Genomic DNA, 27,051 nt, shown 5'->3' on the forward strand with positions numbered 1-27,051 from the left:
TTTTATATTGGAAGGCACTCTCACTGATAACATGCAAGGGCTATTTTGTTGTATATTTTGCTTTATTTATCTTTTATTACCTTTAGTTATTTATTATTTAAAAGATTTTTTGTCTGATATTAAAATTGCTACATTACCCTTATTTTTGTATTTATGTATTTTATCTACTCTTAATTTTTACATTTTACACATTTTAAAGTATTGTGTTTATTGAAGAGCAGTCTTCTATGTACCTGGTTTAAAAATAAGATGATTAAAGTGTATATTATTTATGCCAACAAATGGCTGAAATAAGGTTTATAAACATTTTATTGAAGTAAATACGTACAGAAAAATGCACATATGATAACTGTAACCTTGATGAACTTTCACTGACCAAACACACCTCCACAATTGACACCCAGATTAAGATATCAGATATTACCACCTGCAAAAACACGGCTAATACTACCTTTCAGACAGTACCATCACCTTCCTCAAGGGCAACCACTATCTTATAAGAAGCCAAATAGAAGAGTATATGTCACACACTAATTTTACTGCTAAGAACTAAAAACAAAACAAAACAAAACAAAAATGGCAAGAGAAATCAAAGAAAGGGGGGTAATCAGAAGGGGGAATTTAGCATGAGAGACTATGGACTCTGAGAAACAAACTGAGGGCTTCAGAGGGGAGGGGGTGGGGGAATGGGATAGGCTGGTGATGGGTAGTAAGGAGGGCACGTATTGCATGGGGCACTGGGTGTTATACGCAACTAATGAATCATCGAATTTTACATCAAAAACCAGGGATGTACTGTATGGTGACTAACATAATATAATAAAAAAATGATTATAAAAAAATAAACTGTAAAGAACTTTTGCAACCTAACAAAAATATTTTATTTATTTATTTGACAAGAGATAGCACAAGCAAGGAGAGCAAGAGAAGGAGAGGAGGAAGCAGGCTCTCCACTGAGCAGAGAGCCCAATGCTGGGCTTGATCCCAGGACACTGGGATCAGGAGCTGAGATGAAGGAAGATGCTTAACCAACTGAGCCACCCAGGCACCCCATTTGGCTCCTTTCACTCAATATTAAGTTTGTAAGATGCATTCATGTTGCAAACTGAATATTTATGCTCTCGCCAAAGTCATATGTTGAAGCCTAACCAATATAATAAGCAACTTTTCATTTTTACTTGATTTATAGAGCAGTATTAGATTTATAATAAAATGAGAGGAATGCATACAGATTCCCCACGTAGCGCCTACCCCTGCATTTGCATAGGCTCCCCCATTATCAAAATAACTCATCAGAATGGCATCATTTTTATCAAGGATAATCCTAGATTGATACATAATAATCACTCAAATTCCATGATTTATCTAAAGCTTCACTTCTGCTGTTGTACATTCAGTGGATTTGGACAAAAGTACAATAATATATGTTCATCATTATAACATTATACGGAGTATCTTCACTGCCCTAAAATCCTCTCTGCTCTGTCAATTCATTTTCTCCTCCTCCCCTGGCAACCATTGATTTTTTTATTGTCTCTGTAGTTTTACCTTTTTCAGAATGTCATATAGTTAGAATCATACAATAGGTAGCCTTTTCGTATTGGTTTTTCTCACCTGTTAATATGAATTTAATTTTCCTACATTTCTTTTCATAGTTCAACAGCTCCTTACTTTTTAGTGCTAAATAAAAATCCATTGTCTAAATGTACCAGAGTTTGTTTATTCATACATCTACAGAAGCACATCTTGGTTGCTTCACAATTTTGACAATTATGAAAAAAGGCTGATCATAAACATTCTTTGTAGGCTTTTGCATGGACGTAAGTTTTCACGTCCTTTGGGCAAATACCAAGGAGCCTTATTGGCCATATTATATAGCAACGTTGTGTTTTGTAAGAAGCCGTCAAACTGTCTTCCAAGTGGTTGTACTATTTTGCGTTCCTACCATCTTCCTGTTACTTCACATTTTCGTAAGTCTCTGGTGTTGTCAGTGTTCCAGATTTTGGCCATTCTAATAAGTATGAAATGGTATCTCAATATTATTTTAATTTGCATTTCCAAATGTCATATGTGTAGCATCTTTTCATAATTTTTTTTTCCATCTGCACATCTTTGACGAATGTCTATTAAGGGTTTTGGTTCATCTTTTAATTGGCTTGTTTTCTTATTGTTGAATTTTAAGAGTTCTTTCTTTATTTTGGGTAACAGTCCTTTATCAGATGTGTCCTTTGCAAATATTTTCTTTTAGCCTGTGTCTTGTCTCCTCATTTAAAAAAAAATTATACTAAAACTTTTGATTAAGATGAAGTCCAGCTTACTATTTCTTCCATGGATCATGTCTTGTTGTATCTAAAAAGGCTTCATTCTACTCAAAATCATCTATTTTTCTCCTATGTCATCATCCAGGAATTTTATAGTTTTACATTTGTCTATGATCCATTTTGAGTTAGGTTTTTTGTTTTGTTTTGTTTTGTTTTTTAGGTGTAGTTCTGTCTAGATTGATTTTTTTTTTTGAATGTGGATATTCAGTTACTTCACTTGTTAAAGAAACTATTATCTTTTCTCTGATGTGTTGTCTTTGCTCATTTATCAAAGATCACTTGTCTATATTTAGGCAGGTCTACTTCTGGACACTCTATTCTGTTTATTGACCTATTTGTCTATTTCTTTACCAATGCAACACTGTCTTGATTAGCTTTTTTCCCCCTTAAAGCATGGAGCCCAATGGGGCTTGAACTCGGGACGCTGAGGTCAAGATATATGCTGAGATCAAGAGTCAGATGCTTAAGTGACTGAGCCACCCAGGCACCCCTTGATTAGTCTTTTTGTGAGTTTTAATGTTGGGGAATATTCTTCCACCAATTTTGTTCAATTTCTTCAACACTGTCTTAGCTATTCTGCGTCTTTGCCTCTCCATATAGACTTTAGAATGCTTTGTTTATATGCATAAACTTACTTGCAGTGAATTTGATTGAGGTTGCAAAGATCTATACAATAATTGGGGAAGAACTGGTTTTGATGATATTGCATATTACTATTTATAAATATGGAATGTTGGTTTATTCTCCAATTTCATTGATCCTCATGTAGTTATCCTCATCTAGAAATTGTACACATTTTGTCCATTTTATACCTAAGTATTATATTTTTGTAAAGCTAATATAAAAATATTATTGCTTTTAATTTCAAATTCTACTTGGTATATAAGAAAGCAATGGACTTGAATATTAGTATTTTACCCAGCAACTTTGTTATAATTGCTTATTAATTCCAGGATTTTCTTTGTTGAGTCTTTCATATTTTCTACATTGACGTTTCTACATTTCTACATTGACATATTTTCTACAATCTTGTCACCTGCAAACAAAGACAATTTAACATATTCCTTGACAATCTATAAACATTTCCCCCCTTTTCTGGCCTTATTATATTATCACGGACCTTCAGTGTAATGTTGAAAGGAGTGATGAGAGGATTCTTGTATTGTAACTGATCTAAATGGAAAAGTTTTGAGTTTCTCACTGTTAAGTATAATATTAGCTATAGGATTTTTGAGGATAGACTTTATCAAGTTGTGAATGTTACACTAGATTCCAACTTTTCTGAAAGTTTTTATTCTGAGTGTGTTGGAATTTTGTCAAATGCTTTTTTTTCCCCTTCATCTCTTGATTTGATTATTTAATTATTCTTTTCTGGTCTGTTGCTATGTGATGGATTATATTAGTTGAATTTTGAAGGTTGAATCAGCCTTGCATACCTGGGATAAATCCCACTTGGTCCTGGTGTAGTATTTGTTTTGCCTTTTTTAGATTTGACTTGCTAATAGTTTGTTAAGGATTTTTGCATCTGTGTTTATGAGAGATAATGATCTGCAATTTTTTTGTAATGTAATATCTTTATCTGTGTTTTTGTTTGTTGTTTGTTTGTTTTGTATCAGGATAATATTAACCTCATTGAAATTGTGGTGAATTAGCATAATTTCTTCCTTAAATATTGGGTGTGGTGTTCCTGGGCAGCTCAGTTGGTAAAGCATCTGACTCTTTGTTTTGCCTCAGGTCATGATCTCAGGGTCTGAGATCAAGCCCCACATCAGGCTCCACTCTCAGCAGGAGTTGACTTGGGATTCTCTCCCTCTCCCCCAACCCTCCCCCCTGCTCATGTGCATTTTTCACACATGTGCACTTATTTTCAAAAATAAATAAATAAATCTTTAAAAGATGTTGGGTGAAATTCACCAGTGAACCCATTTGGGCTTGGTGCTTTCTGTTTGGGGAAGTCATTAATTTCTGATTAGGTTACTTTAGTAAAAATAGTCCTATTGAGATTGCCTATTTCTTCTGTGAATTTTGGCAGATGCATCTTTCAAGAAATTGGTCCATTTCATCTAAGTTATCAATTTTGTTGGCGTAGAGTTATTCACAGTATTCTTTTATTATCCTTTTACTTTCCATAAGACCTGTACTCATGTCCTGTTTTTAGTTTCTGATATTAGTAATTTGTATCCTCTTTCTCTTTTCCTTTTTTTCCCCATTTTTTTTTCATTTTTTAGTCTTTCTATAAGGTCTTTCATTTTATTGATATTTTAAGAACCAGCATTTGATTCATTGACTTTTTCTATTGATTTCCTGTTTTCAATTTGATTTCTGCTTTAATTTTTATTACTTATTTTCTTATGCTTACTTTGGATTTAATTTGATTTTATTTTTCTAGTTCTAAGGTAGAAAGTTAGATTATTGATTTTATATATGTATTTTCTAATCCATGCATTCAATGATACAAATTTCCCTGTACACACTGGTTTTGCAGAATTCTACAAATTTTGACAAATTGTACATTCATTTTCTTTTAATTCATATATTTTCAATTTCTCTGGAGACTTCTTTGACCCATGTGTTATTTAGAAGTGTATTGCTTAATCTCCATCTATTTTAGGATTTTCCAGTTATCTTTGCATTATTGCTTTCTAGTTTAATCCCATGGTTGTCTGAGAACAGACATTGTGTAACTTCTATTCTTTTAAATTTCTTAGGGTGTGTTTTATGACCTAGAATGTGTTCTATCCTGGTGAATGTTCTGTATGGATGAGGTAGTCTATAGATACTCATTATACTCTCTTGATTAAGATGTTGTGCTAAACTATGTCCTTGTTGATTTTCTGCCTACTGTGTCTCTCCATTTCTGAGAAATCTATTGAATTCTCTAACTATGAGGGTGAAATCACCTATATCTCCTTGTAATTTTTAAAATATTTTTGAATTTATTAATTTGAGAGAGATACAGAGACAGAGAGAGCACAAGCAGGAGGAGAGGCAGAGGAAGAGAGAGAAGCAGACTCCCTGCTGAGCTGGGAGCCTGACATGGAGCTCGATCCCAGGACCCTGAAGATCATGACCTGTGCTGAAAGCAGACACTTACCCATCTGAGCCACCCAGGCACCCCTCTTTTTGTAATTTTATCAGTTTTTGCCACCCGCAGTTTTTTTGCTCTGTTGTTATACACATCCACATTGTGAATTACCATTTCTTATTGGAAAATTAACCTCTATATCATTATGCTCTGCCCCTCTTTTTTTCTTGATAACTTTCCTTACTTTGAATTTTTTTTTCTGAAATTAATATAGCTACTCTTACATATTTTTGATTAATGTTAACATGGTAAATGCATTTTTTCATCCATTTATAATATAAATTTAAAAGTGGGTTTCTTATAGACAGTGTATACTTGGGTCATTTTTTGGATCCACTTTGAAAATTTCTGTCTTTTAATTTATGTACTTAGACCATTGACATTCAAAAGGAGTATTGATATAGTCAGAATAATATTTATCAAATTTATTACTGGTTTTTAATTTGTTGCTCTTGTTCTTTGTTCCTATTTTTGTCTTCCACTATTTTTCTGCCCTTTTTGGTTTTAACTGAATATTTTATATGATTCCACTTTCTCTCCTTTCTTAGCATATCAATCATACTTCTTTATATACTATTTTTAATGGTTGCCCTAGAGTTTGCAATTATATTGACAACTAAACAAGGCCACTTTCAAACCACTTTCAAATAACAGTATATCCTGCATAGGCAGTGTGAATACTTTAAAATAACAAAATATTCTTCATTCCCTCCTCTCATCTTTTGCGTCATGACTGTCATTTATTTCACTTATATATAAGCATACATAAACATATATATGACCTATGCATAAGCATATATAATCAAATGCATTGTTTCTATTTTTTTTTTTTTAAAGATTTTATTTATTTGACAGAGATAGAGACAGCCAGCGAGAGAGGGAACACAAGCAGGGGGAGTGGGAGAGGAAGAAGCAGGCTCATAGCAGAAGAGCCTGACTTGGGGCTCGATCCCATAACGCCGGGATCACGCCCTGAGCCGAAGGCAGACGCTTAACCGCTGTGCCACCCAGGCGCCCCGCATTGTTTCTATTTTTAACAAACTATTATCTATGAAATCAATTAAGAATAAGAAAAACTGAAGTTTATTTTTAACTTCTTTCTTCTTTGAAGCTCTTTTGTTGTTTTAATGTAGATCTGAATTTTTCACCTATATTACATTGCCTTTCTCTAAAGGAAAAATTTTAACATCTCTTGTAAGTCAGGTCCCTCCATTTTTGTATTTCTGACAAAATGTTTGCTTCTCCTTCACTTTTGAGAAATAATTTCACAGGGTACAGAATTCTACATTGGTGGTTTTTTTCCTTCAACATTTCCTCCTCCACCCTTCAACACTTTAAATATTTCATATAATCCTGTTCTTACTTGCATGTTTCCTTTTCCTTTTTGCCATTTTTTTATGGTTTCAGGTGCTTTGTTTTGTTTTTTTCCCCTCTCCATTCACATTGCCCCTATGCTTTGGAAACATTTCTTTCCACTAATTTATGTGTATTTCATCTAAACCATCTAACAGTTATAATTACACATTTATTCTACTTCTAGATATGAACTTCAAAATATCTACAACTTTATTACTCCACTCCCTATTCACATACTATTGATTTTCAGTATTTCTCTAGGCCATTTCTAACCTAGATTAGACTTTTAATATCACTTTATGCATTCAATGATTTTTCAAATATTTTCTCATTGTATTAATTCCCCCTCCCCATATTAGAGCCAAAGCAGGAACTTAAGCTCAAGTAGTTTATTTAGGAGATGAATCCAACAAGTATAAGTAAAGGGAAGGGAGGAAAAGATTAATATACTGGTTAATGTTGTGGGCAGTGTAGGCTTAGTGCTGCTCAGAATCCAGAGAAGAAATTTCCTGTTTTCTTACTAGTGATTAAGGGATTGAAACAATGACCACTAAAACTTAACACTCTTTAATCAAAGGAATCCACAGAGATATTAATTAACTCCATAGTTCATCTAGGTTGTGACTGGGTGTGAAGGAAAGGCCTTCAGGATCTTTGAAGAAAAGCTTGAGGGATCAAATTAGTGGGATAGGAGGAAGATATTTGATGTGACAAGATGGTAAGGCATATGAATTGTTCAAACATTACACTCAGATTGAGTGTTTGAGATTTAAGGACAGTATATCTCCAGCATCAGCTACTACTTCATATTTATATAGTGTTGCTCACCATTTGATCTTGCAGTTCAAATATGCCATCTGGGATTTTCATTCTACCTTTAATTCTTCTTTTATAATTCTTTTCAAAGAGGATCCATTGCTGGGTAATATATTTTTAGTTTTATTTAAATAAATGTCCCTACTTTGTACAAAATTATCTATTTTTCTTTGTTAGTGAGTTTATTTTCTCTTGTTCTATCCATAAAGAACATGTCATTTTCATCTAGAGATAATCTTCCTCTTATTAAGTTTCTGACCAGTGTAAGTTTTTACACTATTTGTTTGGTTTTCCTTCAAAACAAACCCTGAGATGGGGCTTCTCATATTATCAAAGAGGTTATTCCAAGACACAACTGTAAGGGAGAGGGTAGGTGAGAGAGCAAAAAAGAAAAAGAAAAACAATAAAGCAAGTTACCTAATGGGCAACTAGGGCTTAATCCCATGGGGGGGGATTAACTTTCTCTATTCTCAACAAAGTCCAAGTATAAAATTTAGGGTAAGATTAAAAATGCCTGTGTTACATTTGAATATGCAAAATAAAAATTTGGTATGCTATCATATTCTGAAGTAATTGGGCCCTAAAAAATGGATATGAATAGGGGCGCCTGGGTAGCGCAGTCATTAAGCATCTGCCTTCGGCTCAGGGCATGATCCCGGCATTCCGGGATTGAGTCCCACATCAGGCTCCTCTGCTGGGAGCCTGCTTCTTCCTTTCCCACTCCCCTGCTGTGTTCCCTCTCTCGCTGGCTGTCTATATCTGTCACATAAATAAATAAAATCTTTTAAAAAAATGGATATGAATAGAATTGACTTTTGATATAGAGATAAATTTGAAAGAGAGGCTGGGAAGATGTTGGAGTAGGAGGACCCTAAGCTCACCTCATCCCATGGATACTACTAGATAACACTCAGATCAGCATAAATAACCCAGAAAATGACCAGAAGACTGGTAGATAAAACCCAACAACTAAAGGTAGAGGAAGACACATCAAGTAAGGTAGGAAGGGTGGAGACAAGTTTTGGAAATGAAAGGGACCATGGGTAGCTATTGTCAGGAGGGAGCCAGTGGCACAGAGAAGGGCAAAAAACAGACTATCACACTAGGAAGCTCATGTGGGGAAGACAAATCCCCATAACATTTGGTTTTGAAAGCAAGAGGGGCTGAATTTCATCAGTTCTTACAACCAGAAGAACTTAAAGCCTGGAATTTTAAAAATCAGCAGGCTTAGCTCTGGGAAAGCCTGGAGCACATTCAGAAGCTGAGTCCCCATCCTTAAACAGATGATAGATAACTCACACAGATACAGCACAGAAGCAGCAGTTTCAAAAACATCTGTAGTATGCAAGAGGGAGATGTATTTACTTATCTCAGAACATGTCCCGGAGAGGCTGGGATTGCAGAGAGACCCTTCCAAGAACAAAAGGAGCTGGCAGGTGGTACCATTTCCTTCCCCTGCCCCTCTATAAACACATAGCCACCTATAGGAACCAGTGTGGCACCAATACTCAGTACCTAATTTGCTTACAATAAGCCCCAACCCCCATGTTTTAGTGGATCTGGTCTTCCCAGGTACACTTGCCTCAGTCCTGGTCTCTTCCTTCAGAAGACTGATACAAACCCCACCAAGACACAACTCAAACTCACACATTTTAAGGAGCCCCAGTTCTGGTGGCAGCAGCAGCATGTCTCATTTTGCAAGCAGACCAGCACACACCTTGTTAAAATGCACCCCACCCTGGCTAAAAAACAAGCATTACTCACAATAGGCAAAGAGAATCCCTGCAGACAACTGGCCTGAAGGATAAAGTGTCCAGGACACAACAGTAGGAGATAGGCAACACATATATGAGACAGTTGCTTAAGTGCCAGGTCCTAGAAAAGAGGGTCACTTCACTGGAAGGCACTACAGGATCTCTTCTTCACAAGACCATTATGTTGAAAAGCAGGAGAGGTAGCTGACTTTCCTAACACACAGAACCACACACAGAGAGGTAGACAAAATGATGAAACAGAGCAATATGTCCCAAAGGAAAGAATAGTGCAAAACCACAGTTAGAGACTTAAGCAAAACAGATATAAGTAATATGCCTGATAGAGAATTTAAAGTAATGATCATAAAGACACCCACTAGACTTGAGAAAAGGGTGGAGGACACCAGTGAGACCCTTAACAAAGAGGTAAAAAATAACACATCAGAGATGAAGAACATAATAAATGAAGTTAAAAATGCAACTGATGGGGAAAGAAATAAGCTAAAGGAATCAGAGGAATGTATTGATGACCTGGAACACAGAATAATAAAAGCAATCAAGTGGAGTAAGTGTAAGAAAAATAATTATGCAAATTGATAATAGACTTAGGCAACTCAGTGACTCCCTCAAGCATAATAACATTCACATTATAGATATCCCAGAAGAACGAGAGATAAAAGGGGGCAGAATATGTACTTGAGGAAATAATAGCTGAAACTTCTCTAACCTGGGGAAGGAAACAGTTGTCCAGATCCAGGAGACACAGAGATTGCCCAATAAAATCAACCCAAGGAAGTTCACACCAGACACATAATAATTAAAATGAAAAAACTAGTGATAAAAAAGAATTAAAGCAGCAAGAGAAGATAGTTACATATAAGGGAAAAATAACATTATGCTATGGCCTGATTTTTCAGTAGAACATTTGCATGTCAGAAGAGAGTGGCATGGTATATTCAAAGTGTTGAGAGGGAAAAATCTGCAACCCAGAATACCTCCAGCAATGCTATCATTCAGAAAGAAAGAGAGGTAAAGAGTTTCTCAAACAAAAACTAAAATAACTTGTGACCACTAAACCAGCCCTACAAGAAATATTAAAGGGAACACTTTGAGTTTAAAGGCAAGACCATAAGTGAGAGTATGACAAGTAGGAATCACAAAAGCAGTAAACATAAGTAAATCTGTAAAAATAAGTCAAGGGATTCAAAGAATAAAAAGATGTAAAATACGAAACAATATACCTAAAATATGGGGGTGGGGAGTAAAGAATGGGTACAAATTTAAGCAACCATCAATTTCATATAGACTGCTATTTGTAGAAGGTGTTATATACAAATGTAATGGTAACCACAAATCAAAAACCATAATAGATACACAAAGAATAAAGAGAAAGGAATCCAAGTATATCACCAAAGAAAGCCAGCAAACCATGAAACAGAGAAAGAGAAGAAAGGATCAGAGGAAAAACTACAAAAATAAGCAAAAACCAAGTAAAAAAATGGCAATAAATGCATACCTATCAATAATTATTATGAATGTAAATGGACAAAATGCTCCAATCAAAAGACATAAGGTGACAGAGAGGATAAAAAACAAGACCCACCCATACACCTTAAAGAGACTCATTTTAGTCCTGAAGGCACCTGCAGATTAAAATTCAGGGTATGAAGAAACATTTATCATACATGCGAATGGGTGTCTAAAGAAAACCAGAGTTGCAATACTTATATCAAACAAAATAAAGTTTAAAACAAAGTCTGTCAAAAGAGACCAAGGACGCTATGCAATAATTAAGTGAATAATCTAGAAAGATCTAGCATTTGTAAATATTTATAGAAGCACCCAAAAACATAAAAATAGTTAATAATAAACATAAAGTAACAAATTAATAGTAATAGGAGATTGGTGGTGCAGTCAATTCAGCCTCCAACTCTTGGTTTTAGCTCATGTCATCATCTCAAGCTTGTGAGATCAAGACCTGTGTCAGGCTCGCCACTCGACATGGAGTCTGGTTAAGACACTCTCTCCCTAGGGGCGCCTGGGTGGCACAGCAGTTAAGCGTCTGCCTTCGGCTCAGGGCGTGATCCTGGCGTTCTGGGATCGAGCCCCACATCAGGCTCCTCTGCTGGGAGCCTGCTTCTTCCCCTCCCACTCCCCCTGCTTGTGTTCCCTCTCTAGCTGGCTGTCTCTATCTCTGTCAAATAAATAAAAAATCTTCAAAAAAAAATTAAAAAAAAGACAAAAAAAAAAGACACTCTCTCCCTAGATTATGCTAAGCTACATAAGTCAAGCAGAAAAAGACAATTATTATATAATTTCACTCATTTGTGGAATAAAGGAATACCAGGGAGATCGGTAGGAGAAGGAAGGGAAGAATGAAAGGGGGTAAACAGAAGGGGGAATGAACTATGAGAGACTATGGGCTCTGGGAAACAAACTGAGGGCTTCAGAAGGGAGGGGTATGGGGGATTGGGATAGGCCTTGATGGGTATTAAGGAGGGCACGTATTGCTTGGAACACTGGGTGTTATATGCAAATAATGAATCATGGAACACTACATCAAAAACTAATGATGTACTGTATGGTGACTAACATATCATAATAAAAAATTTAATAAAAAAAGACACTCTCTCCCTCTGCACCTACCTCCATGCTTCCTCTCTCTCTCTCAAATAAATAAATCTTTAAAAAAAAAATAGTGGGGTTTTAACACTCTATTTACATCAATGGACAGATTATCCAAACAGAGAAACAAGGAAATAGTGGCTTTGAATGATACACTGGACTAGAAGGACTTAACATATATATTCAGAATATTCCATCCTGAAACAACAGAATACACACTTTTTTCAGTGCACATGAAGTATTCTCCAAAACAGATCACATATTAGGCCACAAAACAAGCCTCGAGAGATTGAAAAGATTGTAATCATACCATGAGCTTTGAGATAAATTCAAAATTGAAGTTGAAGGAAAGGTAAAGTTAACATAGTGCATATTTGCATATGCAAAGGTGTAAATATATTTTCCTCTTTGTTTCTATATAAGTAATTGGTCTGAGAATTCTACTTGTAGACGAAAGAATTAATTTAAAAATAGTTAAGATTTTTAATTATTTCTTGACTTGTTCTTACTGATTTTCTATTATCTTTATTTTAAATTGTCTACAATAAAAAATATCTGTTTAAAAAGTTTAAAACAGAATTTTTAATATATAGTTTTAATAATTTGTATCAGTATTTTTTTAAAAAATTACTGTGTTCCACTTGCTCTATCTGTTATATATAGCTCCATATAGCATCTGTAAATAAACCTATCACAGGCAATTCTACAGAGAAGGTTTTGACGTTTTGCAAATTGTTTAGTCTTAGGCGTAGCTGATTCCTAAAACATTATGTTGATTTACAATTCTTGGAATAGATTTACATTGAAGTAAATTCTCTATTGACAAATTACTTTTATGATTGCTATAATTGGAATTCTCATGATGAACTCATCAATCAACATTTTAAAGCTTTGCTTTAAATTTCAGTTTATAAATTCACATATATTCCAACATAAAGAACAGTTCTCAGACAAATCTATTGCATATTGCAAGGAATTTTTAAAGATGAGACATCCTTCATATAGTTCATATGATCATGCAGTCAAGACAATTTTCAACCATCACATAGAGCTATTTTCATTCTTCTTGTCCTGTAACATACCTCATAGAGTTAGTTGTCTATTGAAAAAGCAGCTCAATATGAAAGTTTGTGTAGCTATACTACTGTTTTTCTATTTGTATTTATATTTGGGACCTCATTCTGTTTATCTCTGTTCATTGAGGTTATTTGTCTCATATTTTAACAATAGCTGCTCTAAATATGAGTTCCTAGCAATTTGAAACCTCCCTAGATCAATTTCCTTTCTACAATTATCTCTCCTTTATTTGAAGTGAGTCCATTCAAAATATTTTTCCAAGTTAGTGAGAATCCTTTTAGATTCCATTTCATGATACATTAATAGACAATAGACAAATAACTGTTATATTGATAATACTAAAACATAATATAACATGGCTTATAAAATCATCTGTTTGTTAAGTACATGAAAGATTTACATTTCTCGCAGTGACCTCTCCACAACACTTGCTATTGTTTACCTATCTCATCTTGAGCAAAATCTTTGTGACATTTAAAGGTTTTGTTGTTTTATCTTTTTCATTCTGCATTGTGTCCCTAATTATCTCTCCCTCTATCTACCTTTTAAATATTGCTGTCACTCACATATTTTTTTCTAAAATCATCTTTTTTCTTCTTCTTGAGGCCATCTTGCTGATAGAATCCACTTGTATAGCTTCACTTGTCACCTATTTCTTTTATATATCCTAAATATATCCATAATCTCATTCTTGAGCCTCCAATCTTGTTATCACCTTCAGAGAAGTCACCTGTTCATGGATGTTTCACACAAACACAAAATATTATTTATCATCTGCCTATAGCTCTATCACCTGTTTCTACCCCATTGGGTTCTGACTCCACATATGATACCCCAATCCAGTCATCCATGCATCCTTTACAGTTACATTTCTTATGCTATGGCACACTAACATAGTTCATGTCATTGTTTTGCTTGTTATATCTACAACAGATTTTATGGTAAATGATTCATCTGTAATTAATTTTTAATTTTTTTTATTTTTTTAAAGATTTTTTAAAAAAATTTATTTGCCAGAGAGAGAGAGGGTGAGAGCACAAGCAGAGGGAGTAGCAGGCAGACAGAAGAAGCATGCTTTCTGCTGAGCAGGGAGCCCGATGCAGGACTCAATCCTATGACCCTGGGATCATGACCTGGGCTGGAGGCAGATGCTTAACTGACTGAGCCACTCAGGCATCCTTGTAATTAATTTTTAGAAGTAAGCTTCCTTATTAAAAATAATAATAAATATTGGTAAACTTAAATGACATTGGAGGTAGCAATGTTACAATACCAACTTTTCGTTTTCTCATGATAAAATAAAAAAAAAGGTTATGAGATTGTGTTTGAATTTATAATTTACTATATAAGGCATGTGCTAATATTTAAATTTAGAACATTTTAGAGAAAATAAACATTTCTATTATCTCAATTATTTGATACAATCTTGAGTTTCTTAATATATACATACCTTTTAACATTCATAACAGAATAGCCATACTTAAAAGAAAAATTAAAAAAATCTTTCAAATTACCAAGGTTCTCTCCTCAAATGTAGGCATGCTAAGTTTCTTGTATTCATCCTTTTAAAATATTTTAATGTTTACATTAATATTGTCACTTAATATTACTTTCCATATCAAAATAATTATTTTACCTCATATTTTTTTAAAAAGTTCACTATATGGTATGAATGCATCATAATTTTTTAAATCAGTTCACTATAAAATCAAGTTATTTGCGTTAGAAGTTTATATTTAAAATTTTGATCACATGGTTTCAATAAAAGGCAAACTTCCACAGTGAGAATCATATTTTGTTTTTCTTTGTATCCTTATAATTTTGAGACCATTTCATAATAGAATAAATATGATTGGATTATAATTTAGGGAAGCAGTTAGCCAACCTCATATCATATGCCACACAAAAGCACAAAATAATATTTTATTCAGCCTTTTATACCCTGAGACTAATATTTTAGAAATCTAAAGAGTGGCAAGCACAAACATGTGAAAATATCTTATTCCATGTTGCAATATTACATCTCAATAAGAATGCAAAGCAAAATGAGTATCACTTTTGACAGACTCTACTGTCACATCTAAGGTCTTGGTCTTCTGCCACTGAACGGAGAAAGGTCAAAGTGGTTATGACAGTGGTTCACCTTGGGTACAAACTCTACCATCAAATTGCAAGCCGTTATACAATGCTGGACATTTATCACAGGCTGGCAAACATGTGTCCCACATTCACATTTGAATGTCCATACAAAGCATATGAGAATTGGTAAAATCTAATAAATTGATATTCTGGAGAGCAAAATTATGGTAATTAGTGTAGGTGGGAGATTTATTCATTTAGCAAAGAATTTGAGACATCGATGATCCAGATGACAGAGATGAGATATCAGCACATTCATTTTCAGAATTATAATTCTGACACAATGAATATTTGCTTCAACTTATTATTCTAAAGCAACATTTTAAGATTGCTCATTCTTTTGCAATTGATGGTAAATTACCAAATAAAAAATTAAAGCCTTATTAAGAAATGGTTTGATTCACTAATGTGTAGTTTCCTGTGATGGGGAAAACTGTAACGCAGTCATTTTGAGTTTTGAAGTAGATGAACCGCAAAGGGAATGATAAAATTTATGCCCATATAATTGGTATTAACACATGAAAGAAGTAAACTTAGAAATCAGAACATAGGCACAAACCATCCTGGGAACGTTTTATTTTCCAGGTCTCTGTGAGAGTGTAAATAATCTCTGTTCATTTTCTTAACTGGTATTTATTATTCTTGTATTTTGGAATATATCCTATTTTTCAAATTTCATCCATTTTATATAATTGCTTCAACTTAAAATATGGGATATATATTTTAGGAACAGCAAAATCCTTAACGTTTTTAAACTAAATCTGCTAGGAATAAGCATTGGAAAGGCAGAAACCGCTCTCATCTTTTCAAACAGCTCCTTAACTGAGATTGGGTTTTAACAGTAAACTAATTTTTACTTTTGGGAAGATGGAAAATTTAAAAGAGAACTCAAATTCCCTGTTCTTTGAAATCTGCAAGTTAAATCCCTGAGAACCCATTCAGCATCCTCTTATATAAGAAATTCTCATGTAAAATGTACTTACACATGGAGTCCAAAGAGAACTGTTTGCTGTACAATGTATTTTATAGACTAATCATATTTTGCCACCGAAATGAATAATCTTCTAAATATTTCCAATACTAAATCACAAGAAAACCTAAGCAACCGGTTAAATTGGTATGATTGCAACAGACTTTCATTCGTGTTTGAATTATGTCTTGTACATCTAAGTTTAAAAATTTAAGTTAAATTGCAATCCAGCTGTGTAATACAGAGAAATGGGAACAGAAGCTTCATCAACTAATTGAGAAAGAAACTTATAACCTTATATGCTCAGCTATGTTTAAGTAAACCAATTACAACCAAATTGAAAGCATTCTAAATGTAATGTGTGATATAACTTAAAAAGACTATGTGCAGAAGTAATGTTTGTATTAAAATCTGGCATTTATTCAGTATTTAAAGTTAATGGACTGTGGAACTGCAAGGTGGAAGGAGATCTGTACTTCCAATGGACTTTCTTCTTTCAAATTTATCCTCTCATCTCATACTTTACTTTTGTCAGTTTCAGTGCATTTACTATAAATTCATTCTAAATCTCTATAGCTGAAGAAGAGAAGTAATGTTAAAATGATTTTTTTTTCTGCCCATTTGGTGCTTATCTCTAGATTGTTTATAGGTTTAATTCTTGCTTCTCTCACTACAAATGGGTCATTTTTTCCACCCAATTGCAAATACATTGACTAATAATGAGTCTGCTCTATCTATTTAATAGAGTGTTTCTCTTAACAAAGCTTCGGTACACAGGATTAAATCTTGTGAGTCTCTATTTGTGATGGTCCTTTCTCAAAAACAAACAGTAATTTTATTACAAGCCAATACACAGTATTTGAAGGTAGTGGCAGAGTTAATAATTTTCCCAATGCTCAGCTGTTTGTTTTTTTAATATTTTACTGTAGTAAAACCATCCTCTGAAACATGAAAATGTTTTCTCTAGTATCATATTGCTAATCCTCAGTGTTAATTCTGAAAGCCAGTTTTAATCTCTCCATATGTTATGTTTCTCATCCCCCCCAAAATTGTAGACTGTTTTCCTTATTGACATATGTTACCCATTGTTGATACTTTTACAAATAATATCTTTCTCCATTTCCATTGTGCGGCGTTTGGTATATCCCTGTTATTTCTTACATGTTTAGACCCCATTCAAATTCTATTTTTTCCCACCTAAGTCTTACCTGACACACTCAGTAATCTTCTTTTTTTTTCCAATTTCCACTTCTCTAAAATGCATTACTTTTTCTATGGTATATTATGTTTGAACTACCAAATTAGCCCTTTTTGTGGGATTGTCTCCCATAATTTTTTCATGTTTTAACACTTTGGTTGGAGATACTCCATAAAAACATTTGTGGAATTGAGATATAAATAAATTTATTTGGAATTCTTCATTAATTTATTTGAGGGAATGATAGCATCTCTGTGATATTTATTTTTACAAAGTAAAGAATGGCACATCAGTCGTGCTTTTAAAGCTCTCAGCTATGAGGTCCAATCTCTTTTTATAGCAAATAAAGTCAGAACATGATCTAACATGTTAGTTAACATTTATTTAACAAGAATTTATTTTGCCAACAGTTGTAGGTTTGGGGAATACAAAGAATTATGCAATATTCCCTGAAGAGAGAAAACATAGAAAGCAGAGTATTTTGGAAAGTAAAGAGACAAGTACAAGAAAATTATTAAATATTATCATGTAGTTAAGTATACTGTGCTCTCTTGGTCTATAGAAATTAAAAATAATCCAAGTTGACTTTTGCTTTGGACAAAGAAAGGGGAAAATAACTTTCCAGGCTATGAGAACACAGAAAAGACATAAGTGAAAAGTTCAGGATCACTCTTTAGGAAGCTCTCTATATTTAGTACCAATAGAGCAAAGTAGATATCTGTGTGTGTGTGTGTGTGTGTGCGTGTGTGTGTGTGTGTGTGTGTATGTAATACAATATTGCTTACCTTAAGAAAATGTGGAGCGCCTGGGTGGCTCAGACATTAAGCGTCTGCCTTCGGCTCAGGGCGTGATCCCAGGATCCTGGGATCTAGCCCCACATCGGGCTCCATGCTCCGCTGGGAGCCTGCTTCTTCCTCTCCCACTCCCCCTGCTTGTGTTCCCTCTCTCGCTGGCTGCCTTGCTCTCTGTCAAATAAATAAATAAAATCTTTAAAAAAAAAAGAATATGTAAAGACTTACCAATAGTTTTCAAGAGATAACTCTGAGGAACAGAAATGGGAGTGGAATGTGGGTACTTTTATTTTATATACTTCCACAACTTTAAATTTATAAAAGAAAATGTGAATTAATAGTTATAAATATGCACACTTTAATGGCAAAATATCAATTGGATATGACAAATAGTTTTAAGAACAATGAGTGGTATGTTTACAGCTATATGTGGTGAGCATGTAGGTTTTATCAAGAGTCATCAATTTATATACTTAAAATTGGTGAATGATATGTAAATTGTACCTCAAAAAAGGAAATTTAATCATATTAATTTGATAAATTAAAATGTATAATTATTTAATATTGAAATAACCTTTACTTGGGGCTAACCATGTTGTCATTTATACGATTTCTCTAATATCAGGCATAACTAAAGATATTGAAAAGAGAAAGTAGCTTCTGGGTTGAGGGTATTGATTGGATGCATTTTGAATTTTAACTAGATACATTTATATTTAGAGATAGTAAGAATTCTTGATGGATAGACCCTTTTATCATTATAAAATGACCCTCTTTATGGCTGTTAGCACAGCTTGTTTTGAATTCTGGTTTTTCTGTAATTAATATAGCCATACCACCTGTCTCGTGCTTACTATAAATATAAACAGATGTTACATTCCCCCACCCTGCAATCTTTACCTTTCAAACGGCTAATGTCTTTATGCTTAAAATGCTTCTCTTCTATGTAGCTTATAGCTTCATTTTGCTTTTTTAATCTTGTTAAACAATCCCTGCTTTTAATTTGAGGTTTTATTTCACTTGTATTTAACATAATTCTTAGTAAGGTTGGTTTTATGTTTGCCCGTATACTACACACATTCCATTTTTTTCTTCTTTCTTCCAATTTTTCTTTTTCTTCTGTCCTCATTAAAATAAAAGAAATTTTGTTGTTAAGCCATTCTATCTTCCTATTGAAATTTCAGGTATATTGCTTTTTATTATTTCTAAGGATTTCTTTAGGGAATAAAATATGCAACCTTAGTTTATCACTCTCTAAATAATATTTGTTGCTTCACTTCTGATGTAAGAATCTTACAATATAATACCATTCCAACTTACAAATCCTCTTTTTCTCTTGATATTAAATATTTTACAATTATACCTGTTATAAACCCTCACAAAGTCTTAAAATCACACATAGTGCAGGTTTACTGGAAACTATCTTTGCTTACATTTGAAAAATATATACTTCAACTTTATTTTTTAGTAATTTTTATTATAAATTAAATTTACAGAATTATTGTGGAAAGAGTAGAGGCAGTTTCCATAGACTCTGTATGCGTACAATAGTACGATAAATGTTATATTTAAAAACCAATATTGATAATTAACTAAAGTTCATATCTTATTCATATTTTCTTAACATTCACTTAAATGTCATTTTTTCTGTTCCAAGATCCCATCCAAGATACCATATTGCCTTTAATCAACATGTATCCTTAGACAACTTGAGGCTGTGACAGTTTCCCAGACATTCTTATTTTCAGGAAACTTGAAAGTCCTGAAGAGTACTGGCCAACTGTTTTACAGAAAGTCCCTCAATTATGATTTGTCTCATGATTAGACTGTACTATCTGAAAGGAGTTCACTATCTATAGCTCACACCTAAATAATGAGTTATGCTCTACCTCCTTGATAATGGAGTGTTCACATAAATTATTTGGAATCTTTCTACCTGGGATATTAGCCTCTCATTTCCTGCCCCATTTATTTATTCAGTCATCTAATTGCATCAGTATGGACAGATGGGTATTTATTTTATGCTTTGGGTTAGACTCCAATACTATTTTATTATTTTTTTGGTTCAAAATGTTCCAGCTTTTTGCCATTGGAAACTTTTTCAATTGGTTCCTCTATCCTTATTTATTTACTCCTATCATCATGGATTTATGTTTGTATATTGTTTTGTTTTGCTATTTAGCACTCTTTGGCACTGCAAAATGTTCCAGGATCACTTGGTAGATTTCCTGTTTAGTCCTTGAATTAGGCATTTCTCCAGGAGCTCCGTAACTTGAGAATGATACTTGAAACCAAGATATGGGCTTGGTGTGTCCTTTGCTTCTGAAGTATCATTGTTCCTAGGGCATAGCAACTGATAAAGCAAGAAAATGCATGTTTGTATATATACTAACTATATATATTTTTACCCCTAGATCTGGGCTATGTGTATCATTTGCTTCTGGAGTATCATTGTTTCTGGGGCATAGTAACTGATAAAGCAAGAAAATGCATGTTTGTGTATATACAAAATATATTTTTCCCCCTATGTCACACCACCTGTATCTCTACTAAGCTAAACATAAATTCAGACTGACAACTCTAATTCTAATCCACTACTAGGTGGATCATTCTAACATCTTCCCCTTGCTTGTCTATAAACTTGTACTCTGATAGCAATTTAGTGGTATCAAAATCTTTTGCCCTTTCCCCTAACAGAAGAGTTATCGGCGAGAACTCAGTCTTCATATACAGCTTCATTTGCCTTTAGTCTTGCATAAATCAAAGTTACTTAGATCAGTAGCTTTCTACCCCACCACATCAGAGAGAGCATTTCATACATTTGCTAAATAGTTGTTTTCTAACAGTCTACATTCTTTCATGGTATCTGCCAGTATCTTAAGTGACGTTTTTTAAAATTTTCACAAATAAAGTTCACTTTGTGTTGCAAGTTTATAGTGTAATATATCTATCATTACATAAATATTGCTCAGAATAATTTTACCACCCAATAAGTTCCCTATATTTTATGTATTCAACCCTATCCCTCCCACTCCCAAAACACCTCAAAACCATTGATCCATTATTTTATTGACTCTACAGCTCTGCTTTTTCCAGAATGCCTTATAGTTACGGTCACATAATAGGTAGCTTTTTAGGACTGGCTTATTTGGCTCATCAATATGCATTTATGATCCATCCATGTCTTTGCTTGGTTTATTAGCACATTCATTTTATTGCTAAATAGTATTTGATTGAATTATAATACCATCGTTATTTTATCCATTCAACTGTTGAAGTTCGCCTTAGTTACTTCAAGTTTTTTGGTAATTGCAAAGTTGTCATAAAAAATTGTTTGCAATTATTTGTATAGACACACTTTTTTTTTCCTATTAGTTGGGTAAGTATGTAGAAGTGATATTGTTTTACCACATATTAAAGCAATATTTAACTATTAAGATGCTGCCAAACTGTCTTTTAAAGTGCCTGTATCATTTCACATTCACAGAAGCGATGAATGGGAATTTCTGTTGTTTCTCATCCATACAAGCTATTGGTGTTATCACTGTTTTGCAGTGTAGGCATTCCAATAGCTGTGTTCTTCTTATTTGAAATTCCCTAATACTATATGATGTTAAGCATCCTTTCATATACATAATTACATACACTGTATATATTGTATATATTCTTAGGTGAGATGTCTGTTCAGATACTTTGTCCATATTTTAAATGCGGGGATTGATTTTATTATTGAGTTGTAAAAATTCTTTGTGAAAACACTAATTTGAGAAGATATATGCACTCATATGATTATTACAGCATTATTCACAATAGCCAAGCCAATACGGAGGAAACCTAAGTGTCCATTGACAGATGAATAAATAAAAAGTGTGGTGTGTGTATACATGTGTGAGTGTATGTATACATGTATATGTGTGTGTAAATTATATGTATATAATTTATATTATCAATATAATTTATATATATTTATATATAAAATAAAATATACTTAAAATATATATATAAATTATATTGTATGTATATATGTATAAGTATATGTGTGTAAATTATATATATATAATTTGTGTGATTTATATTTACATAAAATATATAAACATACAATATAAAATAAATAATATATAATTTATATTATATATTTTTATATATATGTAATTTACAGAAACACATACATATATGTGATAGAAGATTATGCAGCCCTAAAAAGGATGAGATCTTACAGTTTGTGACAACATTGACAACATAAATGACCTACAGTGTATTATGCTAAGTGAAATAAGTCAAAAAGAGAAATAAAAATGTCATATGATTTCACATATGGAATGTGAAACACAAAACAAATGAATAAACAAATACAAAAACCACAATCAGATCCATAAATAGAGAAAACAAACTAATGGGTGCAAGAAAGAAGAAGGTGGGGAATAGGCAAAATGGGTGAAAGCAAGTAGGAGATACAGGGTTCCAAAAAGAAAACAGAAGTAATTTTTTGTATATTTTTCTGTATTTTACAAACATGAAATAAATGGCACTATGTAAGTGGACCCTCTTTTGAGTCTCTTAATACAGTCTTTCACAGAATAGATTTTAATTAATTTTTTCTTTCCAAGTTTTTATTTAAATCCCAGTTACTTAACATACAGTGTAATATTAGTCTCAGGTGGGGGCACCTAGGTGGCCTGGTCCATTAAGCACCTGACTTCAGTTCAGGTCATGATCCTGGGGTCCTGGGATCAAGCCCCATGTCGGGTTACCTGTTCAGCAGAGAAACTGCATCTCCCTCTCCTCCCCATTGTGCTCTCTCTCGCTATCTCTGTCTTTCTCTCTCAAATAAATAAATACCATATATATACATATATATATATATGTATATATATCTGTGAGCTATAGATCATTAAGAGCTAGAGTCTGACGTTCTATTCCATCCAGTTTTTGTTCTGACAAACTTTCTTTTGTTCTGACAAACTTTCTTTCTTTTACTTCAGAGGGTGAAAGACATTCCTTTTAACTTAATGGCTTTTGCACACTTGCATGATATATGTATTTATTCAATTTATTCAATTTTATTTAAATTCCAGTTAGCTAGGAGTGCCTGGGTGGCTCAGTCAGCTGAGCACCTGAGTCTTGATTTTAGCTCAGGCATGATCTGACAGTCATGAGATCTAGCCCACAGCTAGGCCTCCACTCAATGGGAAGTCTGTGTGAGATTCTCCCTCTCCTTCTGCCTCTCCCACCAGCATTCTTTTTATCTAAAATAAATAAATCTTTAAAAAAATAAATTCTAATTAGTTAACATACAATGTAATATCACTTTCAGGTGTACAAAATAGTGATTCTTCACTTCCATACAACACCCGGTGATCATCACAGCAAGTACATGCATTAATCCTCATCACACCCTTAACCCAACCCCCAGCCCACCTCCCCTCCGGTAAGCAGCAGTTTGTTCTCTGTAAGAGTCTATTTCTTGGTTTGCTCATCTCTCTTTTGCCCCCCTTGCTCATTTGTTTCTTAAATGCCACATATGAGTGATATCATAAGGTATTTGTCTTTCTGACTTATTTTGCTTGCCTCTCTGCTCCATCCATCTCATTGCAATAGCAAGATTTCATTCTTTTTTTTTTTAAAGATTTTATTTATTTATTTGACAGAGATAGAGACAGCCAGTGAGAGAGGGAACACAAACAGTGGGAGTGGGAGAGGAAGAAGCAGGCTCACAGCAGAGGAGCCTGATGTGGGGCTCGATCCCATAACGCCGGGATCACGCCCTGAGCCGAAGGCAGATGCTCAACCACTGTGCTGCCCAGGTGCCCCAAGATTTCTTTCATTTTTATGTCTTGGTAATAATCTATTGTACACATATACAACATCTTTATCCATTCATCAGTTGAGGGACGCTTGGGCTGTTCACATAATTTAGCTAAAGTAGATGATTTTGCTATTAACATCGGACTGCATGCATCCCTCTAAATTAGTATTTTTGTATTTTGGGGGTAAATGCATAACTGGGAAATTGCTGGATTATAGGGTAATTTTTAACTTTCTGAGGAACCTCCATATAGTTTTCCACCTTGACTGCACCAATTTGTTTTCCCACCAACAGTGTAAGAGTTCCCCTTTCTCCACATCCTCACCAGCACCGGTTGTTTCATGGATTGCTGATTTGTGCCATTCAGACAGGTGTGAGGTGATATCTCATTGGAGTTTTGATTTGTATTTCCCTGACGATCAGTGATTTTGAGCATCTTCTCATGTGTCTCTTGGACATCTGGATGTCTTCTTTGGAAAAATGTTTATTCATGTCTCTACCCATTACTTAGCTAGATTATTTGGTTTGGGGTGTTGACTTTTATAAGTTCTTTATAGATTTGGATACTAACTCTTTAGCCAATATGTCATTTGCAAATATCTTTCCCCATCCCATAGGTTGCTTTTCAGTTTGGTTGATTGTTTCCTTTGCNGGTTGCTTTTCAGTTTGGTTCATTGTTTCCTTTGTTGTGCAGAGGCCTTTTATTTTGATGAAACCCCAATAGTTTATTTTTGCTTTTGTTTCCCTTGCCTCAGGAGAATATCTAGAAAGACGTTGTTAAGCTGATATCAAAAAGGTTACTGGTTGTGTTTTCCTCTAGGATTTTATGTTCTCAAGTCTCACATTTAGGACTTCAATCCATTCTGAACTTATGTTTTGTGTATGGCGTAAGAAGGTGGTCATTTCATTGTTCCACATGTCGCTGTCCAGTTTTTCCAACACCATTTGTTGAAGAGACTGTTTTTTGTTTTTTGTTTTTTTCCCTCTGGATATTCTTTCCTGCTTTGTCAAAGATGAATTGACCATATGGTTTGGGTTCATTTTGGGGTTTTCTATTCTGTTCCATTGATCTATGTGTCTGTGTTTGTGTCAGCACCATACTCTCCTGGTCAACAGGCTTTGAAATATAACTTGAAGTCCAGAAGTGTGACGCCTCCAGCTGCGCTTTGCTATTACAGATTGCTTTGGCTATTTGGGTCTTTTGTGGTTCCAAACACATTTTAGGATGGTTTGTTCTAACTGTGTGAAAAATCCTGTTAGTATTTTGACAGGGATTGTATAAAGTGTGTAGATTGCTTTAGGTAGTATAGACATTTTAACAATATGTGTTCTTCTAGCCATGAACATGGAATGGTTTTCCATTTCTTTGTGTCATCTTCAACTTCTTTCATCAGTCTTTTATAGTTTGAAGAGTACAGATCTTTCACCCCTTTGGTTATATTTATTCCTTGGTATCTTATGGTGTTTGATGCAATTGTAAATGAGATTGATTCCTTGATTTCTTTTTCTTCTGCTTCATTACTGGTGTATAGAAATATAACAGATTTCTTTCTTTTTTTTCTTTTAAGATTTCATTAATTTATTTGAGAGAGAGAGACAGAGATAGTGGGAGAGAGCATTAATGGGGAAGAGAGTGAGAAGCAGGCTCCCTGCTGAGTAGAGAGCCCAACACAGGGTTTGATCCAGGACCCTGAGATCATGACTTGAGCCAAATGCGGATGCCCAACTGACTGAGCCACCCAGGTGTCCCGTAACAGATTTCTTTATATTAATTTTGTATCCTGTGACTTATTGGATTCATGTATCAGGTCCAACAATTTTTTGGTGGTCTTTTGGGTTTTCTACATAGAGTATCATGTCGTCTGCAAATAGTGGAAGTTTGAATTCTTTCTTGCTAATTTGGATGCTTTTCATTTCTTTTTGTTTTCTGATTGCTATGGCTAGGTCTTTTAGTACTATGTTAAATAACAGTGGTGAGAGAGGACATCCCTGTTTCGTGCCTGATGTAGAGGAAACGCTCTCAGGTTTTCTCTGTTGAGGATGATATTACCTCTGGGGCTTTCATATATGGCCTTTGTTTTCTTGATGTATATTCCCTCTATCCATATTTTGTGGAGTGTTTTTATCATGAACACGTGTTGTACTTTGCCAAATGCTTTTTCTGCATCTATTGAGAGGGTCATATGGTTCTTATCCTTTATTTTATTAATGTGGTGTATCATGTTGATTGATATGTAGATATTGAACCACCTTGCAGCCCAGGAATAAATCTCATTTGATTATAGAAAATGATCCTTCTAATGTACTGTCATATTTGATTTGCAAGTATTTTATTGAGAATTTTTGCATCCACGTTCATCAGAGATCTCGGCCTATAGTTTGTTTTTGTTTTTGTTTTTTTTTAAGCATAGTCTTTGGTTTTGGTATCATGGTAATGCTGGGCCTCATAGAATGAAGTTGGAAGTTTTCTTTCCATTTCTACTTTTGGAATAATTTGAGAACAATAGGTATTAACTCTTCTTTAAATGTTTGGTAGAAGTTACCTGTAAAGCCATCTGGCCCTGGACTTTAGTTTGTTGGGAGATTTTTGATTGCTGATTCAATTTCTTTCCTGGTTACCAGTCTGCTCAAGTTTTCTATTTCTCTCTGTTTCCATTTTGGTAGGTTGCATACTTCTAGGTAGTTATTCATTTCTTCTGGGTTGTCCAATTTGTTGACATATAGTTTTTCATAATCTTCTCTTATAATTGTTTTATTTCTGTGGTATTGGTTGTTATTTCTTCTCTCTCATTTGTGATTTTATTTCTTTGGGTCCTTTCTTTTTTCTTTTTGATAAGTCTCACTAGAGGTTTATCAATTTTATTGATTTTTTGAAAGAACCAGCTCCTGGTTTCATTTATCTGTTTTATTGTTTTTTTTAGGTTTCTATATCATTTATTTCTGCTCCTATCTTATTTCTCTTCTCCTGCTGGTTTTATGCTTTGTTTGTTGTTGTTTTTCTGGCTGCTATAAGTGTAGTTCAGTTGTTTATTTGAGATTTTTCTTGCTTCTTGAGGTAGGACTGTATTGTTTATACTACCCTCTTAGGACCACTTTTGCTGCATTCCAAAGTT

This window comes from Ailuropoda melanoleuca, chromosome 7, assembly GCF_002007445.2.
Source record: "Ailuropoda melanoleuca isolate Jingjing chromosome 7, ASM200744v2, whole genome shotgun sequence".
NCBI lineage: Eukaryota > Metazoa > Chordata > Mammalia > Carnivora > Ursidae > Ailuropoda > Ailuropoda melanoleuca.